The sequence below is a fragment of the Leuciscus leuciscus genome, assembly GCF_965113295.1.
Source record: "Leuciscus leuciscus genome assembly, chromosome: 1".
Lineage (NCBI taxonomy): Eukaryota > Metazoa > Chordata > Actinopteri > Cypriniformes > Leuciscidae > Leuciscus > Leuciscus leuciscus.
The window spans coordinates 67,759,185-67,772,278 of record NC_138725.1 but is presented as its reverse complement, the minus strand read 5'-3'; the positions used below and the strand labels follow the sequence as shown (position 1 = coordinate 67,772,278).

Here is a 13,094-nt window from a genome sequence, read left to right as displayed (position 1 = left end):
ACTAAATGTTTTTTTGAAATACTGAGGCAGGCTCAGGCTGCTCGCAACAGCGCTCGCAAACGAAATGAGCAATAGCCAATCTAAACAAATTAAATAAAATAAATTGGAGAGAGTACTGTGTCTCAAATATGGCCGTGGGAGGTTCATGGCAGTGGTATGTCTGTTTTTAGATGCTTCACAGGAATTTATTTACAGTTCTGCTTTATAGAGTATACTGAACTAAGGCATGCATGTTACATATTGAGTGTTGTAATATTAATTTAGTTTAATTTAGTTCCCCCCAAAATGTTACACACTGGACAATTTGTTTCCCATGTCAGTCTACATTATAATATTCACATACTTCAATAACTGCAGCTTTGCTTTTCAATTTTTTGGTGCTATAATTTTTTTTCTTGTTGAAGAGTTCTGTCAAAAACCTCTGCCTCTGTACTTCATGTCTTTCTAGACAGCAGCGAGTTTCGCCATCGCCTTCGAAGGAAGCTGGCAGAAGACAAAAAACTCATTCTTCAGGAGATACAGTAACAGAAATACAATGATCTTGTACTAGAATCGGCAACAACCATTGACGTAGCTGTAGTGGAGCATTCCCTAATTGGAGAGAGTACTGTGTCTCAAATATGGCCGTGGGAGGTTCATGGCAGTGGTATGTCTGTTTTAAGATGCTTCACAGGAATTTATTTACAGTTCTGCTTTATAGAGTATACTGAACTAAGGCATGCATGTTACATATTGAGTGTTGTAATATTAATTTAGTTTAATGGTGTATTTTCAGTTTTCTTATGTATCAATTGATAAAAAAAAAAGTCAATGTTTTAGTGATTATGCAAGATTGTCTCATGTATACATATAACTGTTATTGATTCTTAGCAAACATTTCGATCAAGAAACGAGTGCACGACCAAGTGATGTTAACAAGGCGACCGCATGAGGAAACAAGCGTTTTGGTGTTGGAGATGGCACAACACTGCACGTGGTTGCAGAGCCTGGCAATGGTTCTCAAGAACAAGTTGGCTGAGGAGGGTAAGTTTAATTAAAACCCTGTCCATCTAATGTGTTTAAAAAAAACATACAAAAAAACACATCAGTCACAGAACTTGGATGGAGTAGAACGGTTATGGCTCTCTTTGCCGTGGTCCTTTGGGATATACATAAAAAATGGGGATTAAAGTTGTTACTGTAGCTATGGTAACAAGTCAGTAAGGCTATACAGATTCACATTTGCTTGAAAGATGTGCAGATTTGTTGTACTATGTCTGTTACTGGAAAGCGGAAATGAACAAAAGAATTTGAACATTGGAATTTGTGTCCTGGTGTGTTACATGGGGTTAGCATAACATCAAGATTAATCTTATTATTATCTCCTCCAGTCAACATAGAAAACCTTGCTGGTCAGCAAGTAACAAAATGTGTTACTTCAGCACAACTGTAGTGAAGAAGAAAACTGTTAACTTAAAACAGCTATCAGACATATATATGCTGCTTTGGGCCTCCCTCCATAAAGTCACCTCAGTGAGCCATGTTGCCTTAAGTTGTTTTATACAGAAGCTAGCCTGGTCCCATGTCAGCGATACACATAAAAATGCCAATTATCCTGCTATGTAGATTTGAATTGGTGATATCTTTTTACTCCATTTAAGTTATTTGGCCCAAACATAAAAGATCACATTCATCTAATCTTTCCTAATGATCCGCTAGCATAAGCAAGCCGTCAAAAAACGCGTCTCTGTAGGCAGCCTAGGCTCTGAGATCTGCACACAAAAACAATTGCACTCACCACCACTCAAAACCAATCACGGCGGGTGTTGTGAGGTTTTGCGCTCGTGCAAGGCTGCCTATGACGGCTGCACGCGAAAACCTCACAACACCCACCCCTGTCGGTGATTGGTTGGAACACTATTTGTTTTGGTTTTGAGTGGTGGTGAGTGCAATTGTTTTTGTGTGCAGATCTCAGAGCCTAGGCTGCCTACAGAGACGCGTTTTTTGACGGCTTGCTTATGCTAGCGGATCATTAGGAAAGATTAGATGAATGTGATCTTTTATGTTTGGGCCTGAAATCACTGATACAACCTTTAATATAGTTTGTCTTTAATGTAATCTCGTTTGTATTTTGAGACGTAGACCAGGGAAATGAGGGACTTTGCTGTCTCTTGAGAAGAAGACTGTCAGAGGTGTCAGAAAGGTTCCAAGTGGTCCTCCAACAGTACAAGACTGCCTTAGGTCCTGAGGCCTCTGTCCTTCTACATGTTGAAGAGGAAGATCAAAGTGGCCTCAGTAGTCCAGACACCAGTGAGGATGAAGAGGAAAACACAATTTAGGTAATTTATTTATTATTATTATTATTATTATGTTTGTTTGTTTGTTTGTTTTTTGGAATAACCCCCTGTTACTGTTATTCTTAATAATTTATTTGTGTGTTTTATTAATGCTTTACACACCTTACTTATTCTAAAACAGCTGAAATTCACCCTCTTATCCTAATTCTTGCTTTTTTGTTTTTCTGTATTTCCCCAGATGGAAGCTGCACGAAGGACTATGTTGAAGGAAATGGACTTGCCCTATATCTGTGTATTATTAGTATGCTGATTGATTAACCACATCAAAATCTTGTTAAAAATTCAAACTGTGTCTTTAGATTTTCCAAGCAATTTAGTAAGCACATTGCACAGTTCATTGAAAATGCACAAACCTCTCAGTATAGGTGCACCAATCTTATCCAAAAATGTAAACTTTGCATGTATGATATTACCAGATGTAATTACTGGGCTCATATGATATTAGGGTAGTGTATACTCTTTTAAGAGAGACTCCCCTTAATTGTGGTGACCCTGTGACCTTTCCTTTTGCACCAACGTTAGGCCAAACTTTTGACTTGCATACAACAAATGTTATGAACCGATTTCTGTAATTTGCTGAGCAATGAATCATGTCATGTTGACCTTATGACATTCCCTGTAGCACAATCATTAGACCAGAATGTCAAATTGAATATTGTCTAATTGGGCAGATTGCCATGAAATCTTGTAAGCACATGATGACTTTGGTGACCTCATGACAATTCCTCTATCATCACATTTAGGCCTTAATGTAAAAACTCATTCTTGATTGCATTTCTCAATATTCACTTATTCTGTGGTGCAGCAGCAGTGTCTGTGTCAGTCTATGACATTTTGTTTTTCCCCAGAGGAGGCTGCCTATATGGATCACTACTTAATTGAGTGTATATAACTTGTGTAACTTTATATTACTGCAAAGATGCATTATAGTATGTAACAGAAAAATACACCGTTTTTTATTTTACGATTATAATTTATATTGTATATTATTACAGTTGACAGATGACTTAATTCTTTGTTCTGCTGGAGCTTTTTGCAAGTAAACTTAATAACCTCACATTCCAATGTTTTTAAATACAGCCTTATGGCTTGTTTGACAAATATGCATTTGGTGTATTTTTACTGGTATTGTTGTGAAAGACAAAAGATGAATATTTTGTTTTTACTTTTTCATACTTTATTGAAAAACAATATTTTGTATTTGTATAGTTGATTAAAAAAAACATCACACTGTGGAATCTTGTTTACAGATAAACTGTTTAACAGTTTAAACTCTGTTTAACATCAAACTGCATTATTAATTAATTACTTTAATGCATGTCTTTTTACTTATTTTCAAACAATCAACCTTGTTTGTAATTAAACAAGATCTATCATAATAAGTAATGTGTATCTGTTAGGTGTATATGTTACAGTTTTTCTCGATTGCTGAAACACTATAACTATGGATTTGAACTCAAATTTCAAAAACACAACACCGTTTATCAAAAAGCACACCCTTTTCCCCAAACTATAAACACTACTCCCCAGTTTTGACACATGAGTCAGATTTGTTAAACTTTCACTGCAAAACTTTACACACATTATCCATTTATCATTGCCTACACAATGTTGTAATTTAGAAAGCACTACACAAAGAGTCAAAACTGATCACACAGCAATCAGAACCTTCAACAGATCGATGAAACGGATAAGATGAGAGAGGGAGGAGAAAGGGAAAGGGCTAAGAGACAAGCAGTCTCAGATGAGATTTGTGCCAGCTCCCTAGTTGGGGTCATCCCTCTGTTCCCACAGCTCTATGTTACCACGGCCCTATGTTACCACATTTCTGAGAATTTTTTTTTACTGAAAATTTTGAAAATTAGGTTCTATGTTCCCACAACCATATGTTCCTACAGTCCTATGTTCTCTCAATATTTTTAAAATTTCAAAGATTTTTCTCAAAATGAAACTCTAAGTCAAGTAATTTTCTTACCACATTTAACCCTCCCCTGTCCCCCAAACAGTTACTGTAAGCAAGAAGCGCCAAGTCACCAAAAGGTCAGGAGAAATCTGTCAGGAACTCTATGATCCCTGTGATAGAAATTTAACATTTAGATGTGTTCTTTTACTCTTAGATGTGTTTTTACTTATAGACGTGTACAACTTGTATTAACATCTTTTACTTTATTTTTACTCATAAGCATTTAAAGAAATATAATCATATAAGCTAAAGCACGTTATTAAAGATATGTAATCAAGTGTTAGAAAGGCATAAGTTAATACAAGCTTGCAGGGACAAAATGTTCTGAGTTATAGGAGACTGAGTAGCACAGAGTGTACTTCAAATGACCTTTTGTACTTCAAGTGTCCTTTTGTGTGCTCCAAGTGTGAAAAGTATGTGTGCAGCGTTGATCGAAATAAAGATAGACAAAAGGTGTGAATTTGAGCAGCAGCTAAAAACAGGAACTTGTAGTAGGCATGGTATTGTTCTGTCTAGATATAATTTATGCCAGACAAAAGATCTTGAACAAGATGTTTCCTTTTAAGGTAAGCGATCTTTTGAGACAGCTGAAGCCTACCCAGGATGTGTTAGGGGTATATAACCTCGGCAAGGGAACTAACCCTTGGCCTTCTCATAGCAGATGCTCTCTGTATGTGAATGCCAATTTCTTGCAAGAAATAAAGCTGATCTTTGTTAACCTTTGAGATATCCTACTGTCTTACAATTATTGAGAAAAGTTGAGAAAAGAATTTCCACAACAAATGGCGACGAGGATTGGGAATCGCAAAGCTGATGACCTCCGTGGACGAAGCAATTGATTGAACATCCCAAAGACAAGAAGTCTCTGGCTCCGATACCCCAACGCTAAAAATGCAAGGGACGGGAGAATTGTGGACACCACGGCAGGCCTAGGTGGACGCGATCCCGAATAAAAGAACCAAGCTGCAAAAAGCACGGTGAGAGAAAATTATTTACGTGGTAAATAAGAAAATTATTTGCGTATTTTTCCTAAAAGGGTCAGGGTTTTGGAATAAGCCTGAAAGTAATTTCCAAACAGGGTTTGAGAATAAGCCTGATAGTAATTTCTCAAATGCCATGTGTTAATTGTTTTCCCAGAAGGGCCAGAGTTTGAGAATAAGCCTGATAGTAATTTCTCAAACGTCCAGACAAGGTGCTGTTTGAAATAAGCCTGATAGTAATTTTCGAACATTTAAGAAGGCACTTGTTTGGGAAAAAGACCTAGCATCGACGGATGTGGGCATTTTGAAAGTCCTAGATTGATGAATTTAGGCAGGCGTGGTGGCCACGCTGGGGGAAAGAATTAACACAGTGAATATAGTGCGTGGTGACCACGCGGGGAAAGGATTTAAATACGCAAATATAAATACTGAAGAATTTAAATACGCAAATACAAATACTGTTGAGTAAAATTAGTGCAAAAATGGGTAATGTTAATGATAAAGAATTGGAGACAGTGGATTTCTCAAAAGGGAATTATTGTTCCATGACCAAGAAAAATGGAACACAGTTAAATTGTACGGATTTAATGTCTGTTTAATGTCTGAGTGTAAGCCATCTGCAAAAGACAAAGGAAAATTGGACAAAAACAAGTCCAAAAAGAAAGGAAGAAAATATAATTATGACTTTGATGGTCGAATTATAGATGTATGGTTAAATGAGGCAATTACCAGACAAAGAAAACAGATAAATGTAGCATTAGCAACCATTAGAGAGTGCAATGAGAGACAAAGCCAGAAAGAGGAAGCCAGAAAAAACTTTACTAAGCTCTGTTTCTAATTCTTCCGAGGAAATGAGATGCATGAAAACCCGCCTGGGTGAGGACGACCGCTGTCTGGCTCCCTACTCCCCCTACCAAGCACCACCAACAGTGGCCCTCCATGAACCACAAAGACAACCAGGAGCAATGGGAGGTCAAGATCAAGACAAAGACAAAGAAGAAGAGGGAACGAGTCTGCAAGCAAGACCACCAAGACACCCTGAACATCGAAGCCTGCTAGGTTCGATCACCCTGCCCTTTGCTCCTCCAGACTACACTCCTCCATCTGCAAAATTCGTAAATGTTCACCAACCCAAAGAGAAGCACAGGCCAGACAATCAAAGATAAGTACGTATGAAGAATATCTGAAAATTGTTTTTTTCTGGACGGTCTGGACCCTGAAATAGGGAAAAAGGTCAAGCGTCTGGAAGAAATCCGACGACACGCAACGCATCAACAACAGCTGCTGAGAGACCAAGCCAAGAACAAACAGAAAAAGATTGACAAAGACACTCAACTGGCTCTGCTGAAGATGGGGTGGAAGAGGACGTGGAATGGGTGACCGACCCGCAATGGACCCTGAAGTTTGTTATAATTGTGGGCGAAAAGGACACTGGAGAAATGACTGTCCGGATCCTCCAAAGAACAGAGGATTCCAACAGCCACCAAAGCCACAAGGAGATTGAAAGAAGGAGGGGGAGGGGAGCGACGGTGAAGGGTCTGACTCCCAGGTGGTAAATATGTTTAATCTTATCTCTTTTTCTGCTCCTTGCAATGAAGAAAATATGCTTGCTGTTTCTTGCAATGAAGAAAATTCGCTTGCTGATACTGAACGAATGTATAAAGCATTTGCAAAATTACCAATGATTGATATCAGTATCGAGGGTAGGAAAATTAAGTTCTAAATTGACAGTGGAGTGAAGAACTCAGCAATTAAAAATGAACAATTGCCTGATTTAATTGTATTATCTGGAAAATGGGCAACCTCCAGAAGTGCCACAGGGCATCTGGTAAAGGAACCATATACAGCAGATTTGTCTTGTCAGATTGGTGATCACTCATTTTCTAATGCTTTTCTTGTAACTACTACCTGTCCTTGTAATCTTCTGGGAAGAGATTTGATGTGTAAACTGAAGCTGAACTTGTATTGTGATGACAGTGGCCTCACTGCTGATATGAGCATGGTGCGAATGCCAACTGAAACATTATATGTTTTTGAATGGAGCACTCCTCAGTGTGGTCTGCAAAACAAAGCCACAAATAGGATGCCTCCTGACCATGATTTCATGGAAGAAAGTGATTTGCATTGCACATGTCATGTTAGCAGTGAGCCAGATGAAATTTTTGCTGAAAAATTGTCTGAACTAGAGATTGAGGAACTGAAAACTTCAGAATTAGTTTGGTCAGATAAATGGTGTGCTGTGAAGGTTGAATTGACTGATAGCCAAGCATCACTGTATGATGTGGAGGGGGCCGTCCCTCACATCTCTTTAGCTAAACCACAGACTGCAGAGTGGAGAGAATTGGGGCTTTTTGTGAAACAATGTGACTCACTAAAAGATTGGTGGCTGACAAAATGTGTGGCCATCTGAGAGCACAGGGTTTTACAAACAGTCACTATAAGAGAAAATATTAAGGGAATCAGAACTGTTAAAGTGATGAATAAATAGTACTATATGAATTGCACGTGTTTAAATATTATACTTTTTATATGAAGGCGTCTAGAATTTGTATCCCGTTATCCCTGGGAGACAGTGTGGGAAAATGGTTTTGATCTATGAGATTCTAAGAGTCAATGGTTTACTGTATGTTTAACTAAGATACTTTTTTGTGCATTGTGCATATGAGAATGAGATTGGGTGACCAACTTTAAATATAAATTGTGATTTGACAAAAATATTGGTCACTCCATTTCATTTAAAAGGTCATTTTCTAGATTCAATAGAAACAATGTTTTCTAATTATAAACATTTGAAATCACATGCTGTCATCATCAGCGAGATAGAAATGTTTTTTATTTTTGTCCATGGATCAAAGATTGTGTGAAGATTTCCAAATCTTCTTTTAAATAGCTTATGAGCAACAACAAAAAGTGGAAAATTGAAATTGTGCAAAGAATGACAAATTGCATTTGAGAAATTAAAACGGATTCTCTCAACTGCAATTGTAGGTCTATACGATTTCTATTTAAAGTGTTTAATCTATTTGATTTTGAAAAGCTAGGTTTACGTTCACTGTGTTAAACTCAATCACATGACGACTGCATCGGACAACTGAGAATTGATATCGTAACGTTCAGACACTGTCGCAAGGGGAATGCCACAGTGTGTCTACGTTCAGTAGTTTCTGTCGTCGTCGAACTTTGTTACCGTTCATATTTGGTGGTATTCCACTCCTAATATATGTTCCCCATTCAGTTCCTAAACTGCTAAGGCAGACAAGAATGAATGAATGAATGAATGAATCTCTGGCCAGAGAGGGGGGTGTGTGGAGTGTGTGAAAGTGGGTGTGTGAATTATGGTGTTGAGAGACATAAATGATGTCAATCAAAACAGCTGTATCTACACAGGGTAAAATATGACCCAACAGGGAAGAAAATATTCCCAATAAAATAACAACCATGGATGATTTTGACTAACTATCCTGAGCTGGGTTATTGTTGTGGTAGAAATAAACAATGCCACACACGTACAGTGTATAACTTTGGGAAGGAAGAGAGCAAGCTAGCTTGCCCTGTCCACCCAATACTTAACGTTTTACTTTTTACAGGATGTCATGATGGATCTCATCGAACAGAACTGATTCTGTTCCAAATGTATAAAATATTGTCTTGTTACTGTTTAACATGAAATTTTACAGGTCTCATCGGAAAAAAGGACGACCGGCCAGACAAGCAGATGAGTCTGGCGACATGATACATGTTGTCACTAACAAAAATACTTAAGGTCTCCATTCACAGGTTGTTCTTATGGTTCACTCCACAAACAAGGTCCAGTGGACTGCGGTTGTGTTCTGAGGGAAAATCTTGCAACTATCAGCAAGGTTGCAGTGTGTGACACCTCCGTCCAAGCTTCTCACCTTAGACTACACCAACCAGCTTGAGCCAAACGCCAACCAGCCCTCAGCAACCCCAAACGCCGACACCAACGACAACGCACAGCGTCAAGTGGGGGATCAAGGAAGTGCTAGTAACTTTTCCTCCCTTGCCAACGTGGGATAAGCCCATTGCAACGTTTCGCAAAGAATCACCCTGGTGAAGATGGAACGTCCATGGGGCAACGAGATGATCAACACAGCTGGAGGAAGATGTGGACCAACTAATGCTTTAAGCTTAGTATAAGAATTAATTTTGTGTGATGTTTATTGATGTTTTATTTGTTTTAATCAAACTATACTGTAGGACTTGAGTATTTAGATCTCATGATTTGAACAATTACTGATTCATTTGAAAATATTTCAGGTACTCGTAAATTAAGAAGAGGGAAAATGTCTTAATTCTGTAGAATATAGGGACATTAAATAGGGTCATTACTGTAAAGATAATAAATAATCTAGGGACTATTTTTGAAGAAACTTGAGGGTTTTAGAACCCTAATTCAGATATCATAGATGCTAAAAAATTAATAGTGGTAATAATTGTTCTCTAATAAGGGAGGATAAGTAACTTTGCTGGACTAGGTCCGAATAGATAATTGGGTAGGTTTCTATAGCGATTGATTAATGACATGTCAGCAGCTAAGGCTATTATCATGGCAGGAGCTGGGTTGAGCTGAGTTAATTTTAAAATTAATGACATTGTTTGAAACAAGATAATACAGTTATTGATATTTGTGTTAAGGATAAAAATGAAAGTATTCTAGAACTTTTTGGTTAGATTTTATTACACAGATCCTTAAATAGATCTGACTAAGTAAAACAATCGCCTACTTGAAATAAAAGCTAGCAAAATAAGGTCAAGAAAAATGGTTAATCAGCAGTATCAGCCTGTTAAAGGCCTAATAGATCAATGTGATTCGAAATTTACCAAAGGATAATGAAACTTGATTCAAAGTTAAAAGGCAATGTACTATGGTATGATTAGTTGTTGTTTTTTTTAAATAGAATTAGATTGCTAGAATTAGAATGTTGGGAAGAAGATGAAGTTGAGGTTACAGTGCCTGAAGATGAGGTATACGAGAACGAGAGCGAACATGAGTTTGACTAAGAAACTAAGAAAATTTACTTGTTGTAAATTACTATTATTATGGAGAAAAAATGTCAAATTTTGTGTATGTTCTTTGAATGAACAAGGGGTGGAATGTGATAGAAATTTAACATTTAGATGTGTTCTTTTACTCTTAGATGTGTTTTTACTTATAGACGTGTACAACTTGTATTAACATCTTTTACTTTATTTTTACTCATAAGCATTTAAAGAAATATAATCATATAAGCTAAAGCACGTTATTAAAGATATGTAATCAAGTGTTAGAAAAGCATAAGTTAATACAAGCTTGCAGGGACAAAATGTTCTGAGTTATAGGAGACTGAGTAGCACAGAGTGTACTTCAAATGACCTTTTGTACTTCAAGTGTCCTTTTGTGTGCTCCAAGTGTGAAAAGTATGTGTGCAGCGTTGATCGAAATAAAGATAGACAAAAGGTGTGAATTTGAGCAGCAGCTAAAAACAGGAACTTGTAGTAGGCATGGTATTGTTCTGTCTAGATATAATTTATGCCAGACAAAAGATCTTGAACAAGATGTTTCCTTTTAAGGTAAGCGATCTTTTGAGACAGCTGAAGCCTACCCAGGATGTGTTAGGGGTATATAACCTCGGCAAGGGAACTAACCCTTGGCCTTCTCATAGCAGATGCTCTCTGTATGTGAATGCCAATTTCTTGCAAGAAATAAAGCTGATCTTTGTTAACCTTTGAGATATCCTACTGTCTTACAATTATTGATAAAAGTTGAGAAAAGAATTTCCACAACATCCCACATTAGGACATTTTCAAAACTGAGTATTGTGTTCATACATTTCCCTATAATTTCAACAGCTAGTCTATACTACTACAGCTAGTCTACACTACAGCTATTCTACACTGCTACAGCTAGTTAGGGTTAGGTTTAGGGTTAGGGTAACCCTAACCCTCTGTGGGAACAAAGAGCTGTGGGCACTTGGGGCTCTGGGAACATAGGGCTGTGGGAACATAGGCACGCTCCCCCCTGTAGAGACGTGCCATTGAACTTGTTACTAAGCGTTCAAATCAGCGTCCATACTTGAAGTTCTTCCAGTTTCCAGAGTAGGGTCAGTTTTAGGGTTATAAAATTGTAGCTTTACTATACACTCACCTAAAGGATTATTAGGAACACCTGTTCAATTTCTCATTAATGCAATTATCTAATCAACCAATCACATGGCAGTTGCTTCAATGCATTTAGGGGTGTGGTCCTGGTCAAGACAATCTCCTGAACTCCAAACTGAATGTCAGAATATGGGAAAGAAAGGTGATTTAAGCAATTTTGAGCGTGGCATGGTTGTTGGTGCCAGACGGGCCGGTCTGAGTATTTCACAATCTGCTCAGTTACTGGGATTTTCACGCACAACCATTACTAGGGTTTACAAAGAATGGTGAGACATTCAGATGGTAGAGTCAGAATTTGGCGTAAACAGAATGAGAACATGGATCCATCATGCCTTGTTACCACTGTGCAGGCTGGTGGTGGTGGTGTAATGGTGTGTAATGGGATTTTTTCTTGGCACACTTTAGGCCCCTTAGTGGCAATTGGGCATCGTTTAAATGCCACGGCCTACCTGAGCATTGTTTCTGACCATGTCCATCCCTTTATGACCACCATGTACCCATCCTCTGATGGCTACTTCCAGCAGGATAATGCACCATGTCACAAAGCTCGAATCATTTCAAATTGGTTTCTTGAACATGACAATGAGTTCACTGTACTAAAATGGCCCCCACAGTCACCAGATCTCAACCCAATAGAGCATCTTTGGGATGTGGTGAAACGGGAGCTTCGTGCCCTGGATGTGCATCCCACAAATCTCCATCAACTGCAAGATGCTATCCTATCAATATGGGCCAACATTTCTAAAGAATGCTTTCAGCACCTTGTTGAATCAATGCCACGTAGAATTAAGGCAGTTCTGAAGGCGAAAGGGGGGTCAAACACAGTATTAGTATGGTGTTCCTAATAATCCTTTAGGTGAGTGTATATATCAACAATCTCCTACAGTTGAAACATACATTATACTATATTTAAATGATCAAGATGAAAAAAATCGCGAGGCTATCAGGTCATTGAGTATATTTGACTATTATTGTAGTTGTAGAACAACCATCAGGGCCGTCTCCAATGTACACTATTTACATTTTTTTTCCAACTGCTTGCACACATTTTCAAAACTATGTCACCTTTTTTCAAAACTTTCCCAAAACTGCACACACAAAATTGTGTGTAGCCTAGTGTTTTGAAAAAAAGTGTTTTATGCAATTGAAAACTGAGTCAAAGGCTTAGAAATAGTTTATTGTTTTTGGAGATGTGGTGTGAAGTTTTGCACTTTGAGTGAGAGGTTTCAAAAAATCGTGTGACATAAAAAAGATTTTGTGTGTAAGCAGTTGGGAAAAAAACTGTATAAACTACAATTCCCACGAGAGACGCGCCATTGAACTTCTTACAAAGTGTACAAATCAGTCACCATACTTGTAGTTCTTCTGGTTTCCCGACCAGGAATAATGTTATAAAAATGTGTCTTTACTATTCTATATTAAGAAACATACATTATACAGCCGAAACATACATTATGTTATATTTATATATGATTAGGATAAAAAATAAAAAAAAATCGCCAAGACTTCAAATCTGTGGTTTTAGCTGGTAGGCTACAGTAGACATGAATTCAAGATTGTCGGCGGGAGTTATGCTACCCTTCAAAGAGCGACTTAAAAAAAAAAAAAGTTTTATTTAACATTATGTTTATTTATTTAATTATGGCCTGCAAATGT

General features: G+C 37.7%; 2 long non-coding RNA genes across 3 annotated transcripts; both read left to right on the top strand.

The window, feature by feature from the left end:
- Positions 1–806: 806 nt before the first annotated feature.
- Positions 807–4,022, top strand: LOC309508826. 2 transcript variants are annotated; one of them, XR_014209721.1, is made up of 3 exons: positions 807–1,023; positions 2,122–2,318; positions 2,515–4,022. It is a non-coding gene; the product is annotated as an uncharacterized lncRNA (long non-coding RNA). The 2 variants fall into 2 exon arrangements; XR_014209722.1 differs by having other exon boundaries at positions 2,116–2,318.
- A 394-nt stretch (positions 4,023–4,416) lies between these two features.
- Positions 4,417–11,009, top strand: LOC309512765. Its single transcript, XR_014211179.1, has 2 exons — positions 4,417–10,177; positions 10,347–11,009. It is a non-coding gene; the product is annotated as an uncharacterized lncRNA (long non-coding RNA).
- Positions 11,010–13,094: the final 2,085 nt, after the last annotated feature.